The sequence below is a fragment of the Orcinus orca genome, chromosome 10, assembly GCF_937001465.1.
Source record: "Orcinus orca chromosome 10, mOrcOrc1.1, whole genome shotgun sequence".
Classification (NCBI taxonomy): Eukaryota; Metazoa; Chordata; class Mammalia; order Artiodactyla; family Delphinidae; genus Orcinus; species Orcinus orca.
In genome coordinates, this window is record NC_064568.1 from 26,868,487 (window position 1) to 26,883,631 (window position 15,145).

General features: G+C 40.0%; 1 protein-coding gene across 30 annotated transcripts in view; it reads left to right on the forward strand.

The window, feature by feature from the left end:
- CADPS (calcium dependent secretion activator) overlaps nt 1–15,145 on the forward strand; it is a 783,217-nt gene that overhangs the window by 398,405 nt on the left and 369,667 nt on the right. The gene's annotated exons all lie outside the window — the stretch shown is intronic.

Here is a 15,145-nt window from a genome sequence, read left to right on the forward strand (position 1 = left end):
ATTCAGCCTTTTACTGGGGCACAGACCAGAAGCACACACATCAGTGAGACTCCCCCAGATCTCAGACTTGTCACTTGGGTCACCTTTGTTCAAGGAGAGCCACACTCTTTGTTGTTTTCTTTTTGGAACCTCGGGAATATTCTGGAAGGATGGTGCTATTAGGAAGATAACAGTCTAGACTATATTCAAAACTCCTCAAATGCAATGCTTAAGCACCAAAGACTGTTTCTTTGGCTATTTTTCCTCCTGTCCAGGGTTACATAATACAACTCTGTATGTCCTTCCATAGAAAGGAATTTGGCTGTCTTCATAGCCAGATCTGACCCATGAAGACATTTTTTTCCCTTTGGAGACTGTCTGGAAAATTATAAGTCAGAATTTACCTCTTCTTTTATTATACATTAAGTACGATGTTGGACATGAACTCATACCATCCGTTGGGTATCATGAGGGTAATCCAGAATGGTAGTTCCAAAAGGGCAAGGTTGTTTCTTTTTTAAATTGCCATTGAATCCTCAGTGCTTAGAACAGCGCTTGACACATAATGACGCTCAATAAATAACTCTTTGAATGTATGAATGAATGAATAAATGAATGAATAGATGGATGAATGAATTTGGGCTCCAGAAATTTGGTCAGTGTTGATATTAAACTTTAAGGATGGTCCATTAGTCTGCCTTGTGCAAAAATTACCAAGAGGGGGAAATGCTTTTTTCTTCTCACCTTTCTTCTTTTTCTTTCTCCTACCTTTGGACATCCTCTCCTTTTTCTAGAGTTTTTCAGCCAGTTCCAGAATGATGCTTCTCTTCTTCTCTACCCTCACCACAAGTCCAGACTTCTTAGTAGAGCAGATGTCAGCATAGTATTGGTGGGGGATTGGGGGAGACTAGAGGGAGGTGAGGAATATTAGGGTAGGATGATTAGAAATTAATATTCAGGTTTTTCTTTAAAAAGCTTCTTAGAACTAAGAAAAATGGGGGATGGGGGTGGTGGTGGGATGAATTGGGAGATTGGGACTGACATATATACACTAATATGTATAAAATAGATAACTAATAAGAAAGAAAAAAAAGAACTAAGAAAAACAAAAGCAAAACTCAGTCAATCAAATCTGGGGACCAAAAGGAAATAAGAAATTATAGTGCAGCGGAGGATGTAAAGCCTACATCCTGGTCTCTTATTAATTTCTAAAATCAAAGAGGCAAACTTCCAGAAGGTGGTCTCTGAGACGCTAAGACTTGGAATGTCCAGCCTCTGCCATCTTGTGGTCTGCTTGGCTTTGTGTATGGCTTCCACGGGACACCTCGGATCACTCCCACTGCCATCTGCCCCCCTCTACCAACACAGCATGTCCTGGCCCCCAGGAGTAGTTTCCTCGGCACTCCAGTCCTTTGTGCCCTCCCAGCCTTCTGCTCTTTGCAGAAGCCTTGTCCCACATTGCCCCTCTTTCTATTTCTGCTCCAGGATTCTCGGCTACCCATGCTCGGTGTCCGCTGTGTCATCTTCCATTCATCCTGGTATATCAGAGGCCCACGAGGCTGACCCAACATTATCTGCTCTTCTCTGGGTTTCCACACCCAACTTCAAAGCTGCTTGTTCTTTGAAAGGCGGAGGTTTGTGTAGGAAAGGCTTCTGTATTTCTAAATGGAAGTGTGTCAATGCATGCACATCCTGACATACCCTCAGGTGTTTCCTACCTGCACATTCACTGCTCTTGTGTTTGGCAACAGCCAACTCAGCTGCCACGGGGCTGGTGGCTTTGTCTGCTGTGAGCCCTCAGGGCAGTGAACACTCCTGAGGGAGACTGTGGAGTCTACCCTGGGACAAGCCTCCCGGTTATGTGTTATGTGAGTAGATAAGTGTGTGTCCTCTCACCCACGGTTGCCTGTTTCCAAGTTCATGCTTTATGTTAATGTATAATAAATGCAAAGAGGCAGGGGAGGAGGGAGTTCAGACAGAAGGGATCTAGCTTAGGGAGTAGGAGGGGCCATCAGAGAGAGGGGACTTTATTAGCATTTTGCCAGAAAAGTAAGCTTTAGCCAAGTGAAGAAAGTGAAGGGAGAGGGCAGAGGGAAATGCTCTCCAATGGCAGTAATAGCCAAAAAAAGAACAATGCATCAGTGGAGTTGTGAGGACTTACAGAAAAATGACATTCGACTTCTTATTGCCCATAGGGGCAATGTTCTAGACACAGCATAAAAGCATGTTGTTCCCCGACTGCAGACAAATATCACAATGGGTAAAAAAGCAACTTTCCTTAAAGAGATTTCAGTGATATTCCACGCAGTCTGTCCACGTGCTTACCCGCACATGAAATCAACACTGCTTGTCTGTTTGTTAGGAAAAGTGGTATTGCTCAAATTGCAGGAAATTTACGCTCTCAGCCACTTCCGAAAGGAACCCACACTGTTTCTCTGTTGGACGGAGCAAGGGTAATTACATCACCGATGCTTTTAAATTATCAGTAACAGAATCTTGGGGGAGGGAATTGAGCCAATAAGAAATATCATTTTAATAAGCCAGAACTCATTTGTGGATGCAGAAAGGTCTTTGGAAACCTCTGTCCAATCCAGCTGGTTCATATTGCAACAAGGCGTTGGGCAGTGGAACTCAAGAGCACTGATGGCTTTTTACTCTTTGCTACTCTGAATCTCAGGACAAGCTTGAGTGGGAGGATTTTCTGTTCTCCCCTGTGCAGGCCTAGGGCTGCATTGTGCGTGCTGCTATATTTGGTTCCCTGTATAGAAAACTTGCATGTGTGTGTGTGTGTGTGTGTGTGTTGTGTGTTTAATCAACCTAGTTTATTTTTTAGAGCAGTTTTAGGTTTACAGAAAAATTGACTGGAAAGTACAGGGTTTCCACATACTCGGCATCCCCCCTTCCCTCAACAGTCTCCCCTATTATTAGCATCTTGCATTAGTGTGGGACATTGGTACAACTGATGAACCAATATTGATACAGTATTATTAACTAAAGTCCATCGTTTATATAAGGGTTTGCACTTGTGTCTTTAGTGTTTCCCAGATTCAGAAAACCTCCCGACTTTGTCCTGTTTCTTCCCTCTGCCACTCTGCATAATGATGGAGATGGTTGGAACCAGTTAAGATCTCCACATCCGTCCAAATACCATAGTAGCTTGAATTCAAGTACACTTGAATCTAGTGTACATTCTTTCACTGTCATGACCGACAGGACAAGGTTCTGACATGCATCAGTTTTGGTGAAGCCCCCCAGTTTGTGAGGTGTTACATTAAAGAATCTTCTATAACTTCTACGTAGAATGCATTCAGATTTTTTCAGCTTTTTCTCTGGAAATAATTGCTACTGATACGTTCACTATTAAACCTCATAAGACTCACTGAACTGGTGTTCAGTGATTTCATGATTCTACGTGTTGCCGTGCTGGCGTTTGCAGTCTGGGCTCCAGCCAAGTGAAACTCTCTGCCGCTCCATTTCCAGTGGGTTGTTGTGACTTTATTTTTGGATCGTCCTGTTGTACACGCTGGATGCTTGTGCTAAGAGCACCTCTTTTTTTTTTTGTTAATCAGTATGGTTTAAATTATAAACTGACAAAAGAAATTCTTACTCTGTCCCCCCATATAGGTCCCACATTTTATCATCTCTCTCTCTCTTCTCTCCTTCTGTAACCCCATCATGAATGCCCTTTTCATTCATTCTCCCACATTCCGACCCTCCTTCCTTCTCCCCAGTATTCCTATCTCTGCCAACTAAGATTTTAGACACTATTCAAGACCCGCCTCTCCTTAGATGTCATTTAGATTGCGTGAAACCTTCTCCTGGTTCTTCTCTGAACCTGAGAACTCATGAGTGTTCTCTGATCCTGTGTGCTCTCTAATCATGTCAGATTTGACATGTCATGAAGGAAACATTTCAGTGGTTTTTGCCCATCCTACTTTGAGTTAAATCCTAACTCTGCACTTAGGCACGTAAGACCTTGCAGCATGTTCTGTTCCCTGCTTCCCTCTCTAAGACTGTACCCTTCCACTCTCCTCCTGGCTGCCTTCCTGGTAGCACTAATAGCTGGTCAAGTTTGGTGATTCGCTAGATCACTCTGATAAGGTCCCAGAGTGTGGTCCATATACCCTTGGGGGTCTACAAGATGAGTTCCCTAGCAATACTAAGACACTATTTGCTTTTTTGCCCCAGTGTGTTGACATGTGCACTAATGGTGCAAAAGCCATGGTGAATGAACCTGCTAGTGCCAAACCATACTAGTCATTGTCGTCCTTACCGCCACTTACTCACTGTTTAAAAACTGCCAGACTCACTGGATACTCTTCTTCTTTTTTTTTCTTTTTTTTGCGATACGCGGGCCTCTCACTGCTGTGGCCGCTCCCGCTGCGGAGCACAGGCTCCGGACGCGCAGGCTCAGCGGCCATGGCTCACGGGCCCAGCCGCTCTGCGGCACGTGGGATCCCCCCGGACCGGGGCACAAACCCGCGTCCCCTGCATCGGCAGGCGGACTCCCAACCACTGCGCCACCAGGGAAGCCCTGGGTACTCTTCTTGATGAAGCAGTAGACATTATTGGTTTCATTAAAACTTGACCCTGAGTACACCCTTTTAATACTCTGTATAATGAAATGGTAAATATACATAAAGCACTCAGACTGCATAACAAAAGCAGTGATTGTCTCCTGGAAAGGGACTGGACTGATTGAGTTGCCAATGAACTAGCCATTTTTTTTGTAATGGAGCATCAATTTTACTTTGAAAGATCAACTGAGAAAAAGGAAAAGAAAAGAAAGGAAAAACTGAGGTTATGCAAATTTAGTTGTTTTGCCAATGTTTTCTACAAAATGAATGGAGGTAGCCTGTTAATTCAAGAAAAGCAATTGATAGTATTTTTTGCCAGTGATAAAATTTCCATCCACCAGTATAGCTTGACAGTTTCCTAACACCTAAATGCTTCTTTAGTGATGCCAGTATGATAGTAAATAACACGACTTTTTCTTATTGTGTAATGAAATATATCAATATTTGAAATATTTTCATAACTCAATGAACTACTTACTATTTCCCTATAACCATTGCATGATACTTTTAAAAAACCATGCATGGAGAAATGATTCATTCAAAGAGCAAGCTAGACCAATGAATTTTTTTTTTTTTACATCTTTATTGGAGTATAATTTCTTTACAATTGTGTGTTAGTTTCTGCTTTATAACAAAGTGAATCAGTTATACATATGTTCCCATATCTCTTTTCTCTTGCGTCTCCCTCCCTCCAACCCTCCCTATCCCACCCCTCTAGGTGGTCACAAAGCACTGAGCTGATCTCCCTGTGCTATGCGGCTGCTTCCCACTAGCTATCTGTTTTACGTTTGGTAGTGTATATATGTCCATGCCTCTCTCTCGCTTTGTCACAGCTTACCCTTCCCCCTCACCATACCGTCAAGTCCATTCTCTAGTAGGTCTGTGTCTTTATTCCTGTCTTACCCCTATAGACCAATGAATTTTAATGTAATAGAGTACAGAAAGGTCACTGATGAGGTTTCCAATTTTACATTGCAACAAACTTTTAAGAAAGTACCACTAGTTGAGCTTTGGTATAGTATCAAAGATAATCCACATCTCTCTCAAAGGGCTATTAAAGTATCCCTCCATTTTCCAACAGCGTATCTGTGGGAGGTTTCTTCACATGCTTCCAGAGTTTCTTCACATGCTTCAACCAAAACAGCATATTACAACAGATTGAATGCAGAAACAGATTTGAGAATCCAGCTGTCTTCTATTAATTTTTGAAAGAAATTTGCAATACTGTATCATGTTGCCAGCCATTTCACTAATTTTTGTTTTAGAAAATATAGTTATTTTCTTAGAGTGTTATTTAGGTTAACATGTAGAAAATGTATTGTTATTTTTGATTAATTCATCAATATTTTAAACTCCCCAGTTTTAATTTCTATTACAGTGCATATCAGTAGATGTAAACTGCATAAACAAAAGCTCCTTTGGAGTCTTCAGTAAATTTTCAACATGTAAAGAGACTTGAAACCAAAATATTTGAGACTCGTGGCAACTTGAACAACTCTCCATGAGGACTTTGAGTCTAAGAATTCATATCTGACCATCTGTCAGAAGATTCTGGGTGAATACTGCCTGAGTGCTTCCAAATTGGAAAAATATAATCTTATTTTTTAAAAAACTAGAAGTGTTGCATTCAAGGATAGGACATTTGATCCAACTTTTAAGAGCTTTGCAGTGTGTATACAGGCTGCTTTCTCCTTCCCTTCTTTGCCTCTACCTGTATCCTTTACCTCCTCTCATCCCATCTTTAATCCAACTATTAGTCTGTCTCATTCTCTAAATTCATTTTTCCTAATTTTTTTCCTCTTCTACTGAATAAGTATTTTCTGAGAGAATTCCAGCTTGGTGTTTAAATTCTGTTCCCAAGGTCATTTTTCTTGGGTCATAGAACGCTTCGTTCTTTCTCTCCTGCCCAAATAGGTCTTTAGGAATAACACGTTGGTTGGTCTTTCTATTATTTAATGATTTAAAAATTCAAGTTGAATTTTTAAAGGTAGTAATTAAGTTAAAGATATTTAGCTGCTGCCCTAAAATTTTGAAAAAGGAGGAAGAACTTTTATATATCGCAGATAAAAATTTTTTTTCTAAAGAAGCACTTTTAAAAATGTGGTAGATGGATAGAAGATAATAGTACATATCTGTGTAAGCTATAGCTAGTACATAAAACCTGTGATTTCACAGGTATTATTGCTTAGAGTTTCAGTTTAAAAATGAAGTTATTTGAAATATATTCAGGACAAAATTTAAGAAAATAGTAGTATGGTTGGTATATAGAGAGGGCATACTTAGGAAAACATTACTTGAATGGTTGAATTTAGGAAAATCATGTTCCAAAGAGAAAGCCAGAGTTACAGCCCCAGCACAACTTCTCCCTCTTCAATACTTTTTGCCCTTTCAGCTTACATTTCAGAATTACTGTCATATTTTTCTGTGATGAAGCCTTTCAAATTGATTTATTTCCTCAAGCAAGTGAACAAAACTCACATAAAACAGCTTTTTTCAGGATATGTTGTATAATTGTACATAATATAGAAGGTGCTAAAAATTTTAGGGAAATAAGTAAATGTTTGGTTAGGATGATATGATTTTTACTTTTCCTAAAAGCAAGACTTCATTTAGGGTAGAATATATTTTATTCTGGTTGTAGGAAGAGATTTTATTTATGAATAAAATTAATGGACGAATATAAATTTTGATAACCTTCAAGGAAAGGAAATTAAATAAACATTACCCTCATCTCTCTAGACTAACTTAAGCTTTTAAAGTACTTGTTGAGGGACTTCCCAGGTGGCGCAGTGGTTAAGAATCCACCTGCAAATGCAGGGGACACGAGTTCGATACCTGGTCTGGGAAGATCCCACATGCCGCAGAGCAGCTAAGCCCATGCGCCGCAACTACTGAGCCTGTGCTCTAGACATTATTCTCATTGTGGTGACTCATGTCACCACAATGGGAAGCCTACACACAGCAACGAAGACCCAATGCAGCCAAAAATAAATAAATAAATTTTAAAATAAATAAAATGAGTGATTTTAAAAAAATAAAGTACTTGTTGACATTTTTGTCAGTTTTCTGTAATGGAATAATAGTTTCTTCTTTAAGAAAGAAAAAACATAGCTCACATTAATAGATTGTAATCTACAGTGCTCACCTTATACTTAAGAGAAGGACTTCATGTACGTGTATAATTGAAACATCTCTTGAACACCCCACACGATTTTCTACTGCCTTTTCCCTATGCTTAGAATGCTACCATTTTAGAGTCATTCTTTCTGGGTAAGCATTGCTTCTTCCCTCTTTCATAGCACAATTGCTGCTCTCATAGGAGGCATATTAACCAATCAGCACCTTAGGAAGTATGCTTTTTTTCATGCCTAGAGAAAGCCGTATGTATACATTAGGAAAGCATTTGGCTGCAAGTAAAAGAAAAAACGCAATGACTTGAACAAATATCACTTCATTTTTTTTCTCACATAATGAGAAGGCCAGAGATGGACATTTTATAAATATTTGAGCAGCTCCTCAAAAATATAAGTACCAACACAACCTTCCTTCATGGTTACACGGTAGACACCACAGCTCTAGACAATATATTTGTATTCTCAGCAGAAGAGGGAGGCAGCAAGAAAGGAAAAGGTTACACACCCAGATAGGTTCCTTTTTATGAGTATTTCATTCAAAAGCTTTTCCAGAAGACCCTCAATACCTTTCTGCCTCTGTCACATGGCTACCTATAGCTGTAATGGTGACAGGAAAAAAGTACTTGGCTTTTCAGCCTCTAAAATGGGAAGAACAAGAGGGGGTAAATGTAACTTCAAATGACTGAATGAACAAGAAAAAAGGAGCATTGAAATAAGATTAAAAGATTGAAAGGGGAAAGGAAAAACTAAATCCTAACAATAATACTTCTTAGTTTCGTTTATTAAGTCCTTACTCTGTGTCGTATATGCTACATGTACCTTACATGTATTATGTCATCTAGTTTTCACAAAAACCCTACAAGGGAGATAAGATTATTTCCGATTTACAGAGGAGAAAACCAGTGTTAACTACGTGCCCAAGGACTTGTATTCAAGCTGGGATTTGACCTGAGTTGGTCTAACTTCGACACTGCCTCTCCTGAGACCAGCACTTAGAACGTGTGGTTTTCTCTTCACTGTGGATCCCATTTCACACTTCTCCAGAATGCTGCAGTAGATTACAAACTGCCTGAAATGCAGTGGGAATCTTCAGGCCTTGCTTAATGAGGTGGATTGAGCCAAGAATGCTTGAAGAGTTCTAGCAAATGCTGCTGCGGCAGCACTTCTCTCTGCAATAATTACCTTTCATCGGTTCAGGCTTTCTGCTCTCGGAACTCATTACTTCAATTCTGAATTCTGATCTGATGCACAAGTGGTTTCCTTACATATTGAATGCTTTGAGATGGCCTTCTATTTTAGGAGGATTCTGTTTGTAAGCGGCTCATAGAAGCCTGTTTGTCTATTTAAAGTTGTACCGTCAGTTACTCTGGGCCAATTATCTTGGTGTGTTCATGCAAGGTCACCTTCAGGATTCAATCCTATCTAGATCAGTTACTTTTATCCAGAGATAAATTCTGTCCTACAGATCGGTTCTTAGACTTGTTATTTAAGGGAGTTCCTAAGAGAGATTTTCATTCACTTATACAGTCAGCAAAAGAATGCTAAGGAATCAAAAATGAATATGATCTCTGACTATACTGTGCCTTGGTCGTTTTATATCTTCAGAGCTTAATACTGTGCCTGGGATATATTAAACACTCAGTAAGCATATGTATTCATTCAACGCATAATTGGTTAGAGCCCATTATGTGCCAGACACTAGAAGCACAGCACTAAACAAGACAGACGTGCTTCTTGTACCTGTGAAACAGATGCTCTTACAGGGAGATAGACAATGAAAAGAAAGCAGAATTGTAAAATAAAGAAACAAGGCCCAACTGTCCATCAATAAGAGAATGGATAAATAGTGGTAGAGTCATACCATGTTGTACTACTCAGCACTGAGGATGACCAAGTGATTGCTACCCCCAACCATGTGCCAGTCTCGTAATGCTTGATTGCACTGACATCAGGTTCAAAAACAGACAAAATCAATCTGTGATGACAGAAGTCAGGTCACCACAGATGTAGAGAACAAACGTGTGGACACCAAGGGGGGAAAGTGGCAGTGGTTCGTGGTGGGATGAACTGGGAGATTGGGATTGACATATATACGCTAATATGTATAAAATAGATAACTAATAAGAACCTGCTGTATAAAAAATAAAAATTAAAAAAAAATAAAAGAGATAGCTAGTGGGAAGCAGCCGCATAGCACGGGGAGATCAGCTCGGTGCTTTGTGACCACCTAGAGGGGTGGGATAGGGAGGGTGAGAGGGAGGGAGACGCAAGAGGGAGGGGATATGGGGATATATGTATACATATAGCTGATTTACTTTGTTATACAGCAGAAACTACCACAACATTGTAAAGCAATTATACTCCAATGAAGATGTAAAAAAAAGAAAAGGTTACCTTTGGAGGGGGGTAATGCCTTTGGGGACGTGCAGGAGCTTCTGGGGTCCAGGTCATGTTGTTTATCTTGATAAGAAGATTGGTTCCATGGTAAAGTTCACTTTGTGAAGATTTCTCATGCTTTGTGCTTATGAGGTATATTTTTCTACATGCACGTTATAATTCAATCACATAAATTTATCTTAGAAAAAGGTAAATACTGACTGTCATAAAGGCTGTGGAGGTAATGCATAGGGTCTAGGGCAACTTGATAGAGATTAGTTTGGGGGAGCATCATGGTAGGCAGGGTGGTCTGGGAAGACCTTCGTGGGACATGCTGGGTAGGCTGAGTCTTCAGGGGGAGAAGTTGGCAGCCATGGGGAGAGGCAGGGGAAGAGCAACTCAGGCAGGGGGAACGGCAAGTGCAAAGGCTCCTGGGCAAGAAAGGTTAGGGTGAATTTGAGAAGGAGAAAAGAGGCCAGTGTGGCCAGAGCAGAGTCATTGGAGAGCAGAGTGAGACGAGACAAAGCCAGGAGTGGACAGAGGCCACATCATGAAGGGCCCTGGGGCATTTAGTCTATGGCCTGCCCCTTATCCTTGGACTCTTCTTTTGTCCCAGAGTGTGCTAAGATCCATGGCTACATCATCCCATTTCCTAGTCATCTTTCCAGCAACCCTAGGAAATAGGTTTTATAATCCCTATTTTATACTTGAAGAACCAAAGCTTAGGGAAAGTAGCTTTCCCAAGGTCAGCCACCTTGGAAATGAGTGGTATCACTAGGATTTGAACCCATATCCCTTTGACCCCAAGCCTACATTCTCAACTCCTGATCCTGCCTCTGAGCACTGGTGTTTAAGTAGAGAACGACTCCAGAGCATGATGCATGTGCCCTTAGGGTTGTGAACAAAGTCCTGAGCAAGTAGAAAACTCCAGCTGGGGAAGGCTGGGAAGGAGCCCATGGGCTGGATTTTGAAGATACGTGTGGAATTTTCCCACGGGCGTGCTTTCTCAAGGGAACAGTCTTTTGCCTTTCTCAAGGCGAAGACCCAAGAGGATCAAGCTTCACAGCAGCTGATGTCCATTGAGCGTACATGCTGTGCCAGGTTCTGCAATGGCTATTTTACGTATCGCAGTTAATCCTGACAACGATTGTATGAGGTCACCATTGGCACCATTTTACAGGTAAAAAATGCTGAGGTGTCCAGAGGTTAGCCGTTTGCCTAGTGAGACACAGCTAGTGAGTTGATTAAATGGACACTATGCTTGTTAAATTAGTGGTGAGAAAAGTAGTGAACACGGATGGGCAGGTGTCAAGCCCAGATGCAAACATAGCTCTGCTATGATAACCCGTGTCCCTAACTCTCCTGCCTGGAACTTGGGGTATCCGGGGAAGTGGCGTATGTTTTGTGGGGCTTCATGATGTGAGTTCTCTGAACTCAACTGAAATGAATGTTCCTGGAGGCCTTCTCTTTTTTTTTAAACCATCCCATTTATGGTAATTTTTAAAAAATTTTAATTTTATATCATAGTGTAGTTAATTTACAGTGTTGGGTTAGTTTCAGGTATACAGCAAAGTGATTCAGTTATACATATATCTATATTTCAAATTTTGTTTTGTGAATTTTATAGTCTGTAATCTCTCTCCTCTGAAACCCTAAACCATACTTTTGTTTGTTTTTGGTATGCTGATACCCCAGTGCCTAGCCCTGGCCGGTGAGTTGAGAGGTCGAATGTATTTTGTTGACCTCAGGGCCTGGGGCAGGGCCAGGCAGGGGCTAGGTGCTCTGTAAATATTTCTTAAAATAAATGAACACTAGGCTTATTTAACCGAAGGTTAGAGTGATAATGGATTTGGCCTGAGTCAACAATCTTTATGCTTCAGATGGTGTGCACCTTATTTTATTTCACATTACTTAAGCACTTAAGGCAAAAGCACAGTTTATGGATCTCCCTTCCCTCTCTTGCCCCATCACCCCACTCCATCCCACCTCCCAAATCATGCAGAGTTAATATGAATCCAGACTTGGAAGGAATTCTGAGCAAGAAATTCTGTGAGATGCCTCTGGTGGTGCTATGCTGTAAAGGTTTGAGACTTAAATCCACCTGCATAAAAGAAATTCACATGATGGTGTCATTTTTATGAGCAAATCAACCGCTGCCTGATATTTCGGTGTAAATGATTTCAGGCACATACAAAATAACTATGATTTTCTGTATAACTCCTCTGATAACCAATATCGTTGCGTCAGAACAGGAAAGCTTAAGCGGCTTAGAAGTGAGTTCATTCCATGCGCTAGGCCCACGCCGTACAGTATGGTAGCTACTAGCCACACGTGGCTACTGAAAAGTTGCAGTGGGGTTATTCTGAATTGAGATGTACTTTAAGTGTAAAGTACATTAGATTCAAAGACACAGTGTAAAAAAAGAACGTAAGATAGTTCATTAATAATTTCTCTAATCATTACATGTCAACGTGATATTATCTTGACATGTTGGGTCTAACAGTATATGAAAATTCATTTCACCTGCTTTTTACTTTTTTTAATGTGACTAGAAAATCTAAATTTACTAGAAAATGTAAAATTACACTGACATTGGGCAGTGGTGCTCTAGAAAAAAACAAATATGAATGTGATACAAAACTACCCCCTCTATATCTGCCCCCCAATTCACTATTCCCCACTTCTCCCCAAGTACAAAAATTAGCTAAAGCACCCCGACTTTCATCTGTGTCTGTTCTCAAAAGTCTGTTTTGATTCATTTCCTGATGGAGTTAAAGCTCCTGTGAGGCTTCAATCTCCTATAGCTTGAAGCTTTATTTTCTACTAACAAGACTTACATTGACTCTGATGATGCAAACACTCTAAATGAATATACAAACTCATAATTTTAAAGAACTCATGTGATTGAGTAGCTATAACTCTCCCAAGATAGTGAGTAATAAGGATTATCATCATTTTTCAAGTGAGAAAACTGAGGCTAGGATAACATTCATTTATTTAAACCCGGCCCCATTCCAGAAAGGCTTTTAAGTCCGTGGCCAATTCTGAGAACCTAAGTGGCTTTTCGAAGATGACACAATGGTCGATAGAACTGAGCCTGGAATAATCTTCTTCCTCTTTCTACTAGAGCAGCAGTTCTCACAGTGTCCCATTGTCAATTAGGAAGTGTGACTTTGCGTAAGTAATGGTTAAAAGAGTAAAGTTTTTAGCTGACTTTCTTTTTCGATAAATTAGAACTGATGAAAGGATACTCAAAAATAATTTGTCTTCCATACACTTCATTTATTCACTCATTCATTTAACATGAATGCCTGCCATGTATTAAAGCACTAAGTTGGCCCTGGGGAAACATCAAAGAACAAAATAGCAAGGAAAGGCAGATCATCTAACAAATTTGACGATAAATAACAAGTAGTTAGAATAAATGATGTGCCCCAGAATGACTTAGCAGGAAGATGTAGGCTAGGGTTTGGGAAGGGCTTCATAAGTTAGCACTGCTCATGCTGAGACTGAAGGACAGTGGGACACAGCCAGACGGAGAATGGAGGGGGAAGAATAAATAGGAATCTTTCAGGGCTTTCCTACGTGGGGAAGAAAGGGGGCTTGATGAGGCAGGGAAGTACACATAACCTACTGCCCAAATTATCTATGCCACATCCTGGAAGTGTATCTTCGACCTAAATATCACCTTTCATGTGATCATGAATGTAACAACAGTAAAGTTTGAAAACCTTTGTATATTGCCATGCTGCACTTAGCAGGGTATTTTCCCCCAAGCTTTATTGAGATATTATTGAAATATAACATATATAAGTTTAAGATGTCTGATGTGACAATTTGATACATGTATATATTGTGAAATCTTACCACAATAAGGTTAGTTAACACTTTCATCCCCTCACATAATTACTGTTTTTCTCTTGCGGTAACAGCATGTACGATTACTCTCTTCACAACTTTCAAGTACTTAATAGAGTATTGTTAATTATAGTCACTATGCTATACATATTAGATGCCCAGAACTTACTCATCTTACAGCTGGAAGTTTGCACCCTTGGACCCCATTTCCCCTACCCCTCAACCCCCAGTAACCATTATTCTAGTCTCTCTTTATGAGTTCAGATTTTTTAGATTCCTCATATAAGTGAGAACGTACAGTATCTATCTTTGCCTGTCTGACTTATTTCACTTAGCATGATGCCCTCAAGGTTCATACGTGTTGTTGTAAAAGGCAGGATTTCCTTTTTTGTGGCTGAATAATATTCCAACGTGTGTGTCTGTGTCTCTGTGTATATAATAATCCAATGTGTGCCTGTTATATATATGTATACATGTGTATATATGTGTTTGTGTATATGTGTGTGTACATATGTATATATATACACACGTGTGTGTGTGTGTATACATACATAGATCACATTTTCTTTATCCATTCATCCATTGATGGGCAGGTAGGTTGTTTCCATGTTCTGGCTATTATAAATAATACTGCAACGAACATGGGAGTGTAGATATCTCTTCAGGATAGTGACTTCCTTTCCTTGGGATGTATACCTAGAAGTGGGATAGCTGGATCTTATGGTAGTTCTATTTTTAATTTTTTGAGGAACCACAGTGGCTACACCAATTTACATTACTACCAACAGTTCATGGGGTTCCCTTTTCTCAACACTTTTGCCAATACCTGTATCTTGTTTTTTTGATGATAGCTACTCTGGCAGGTGTGAGGTGATAGCTCATTTTGGTTTTGATTGGCATTTCCCTCATAATTAGTAAAATTGAGCACCTTTTCATGTACTTGCTGGCCATTTGCATGTCTTCTTTGAAAAATTGTCTATTCCAGTCCTCTGCACTTTTTTATTCTTTTTTTTTCCTATGGAGGTATATGAGTTCCTTACATACTTTGAATATTAACCCCTTATCAGATAGATGGTTTGCAAATATTTTCTCCTATTCCATAGGTTGCATTTTCATTTTGCTGATTATTTCTTTTGCTATGTGGAAGCTTTTGAGTTTGATGTAGTCCCACCTGTTTATTTTTGCTTTTATTCCTGGTGCTTTTGGTGTCATATCCAAAAA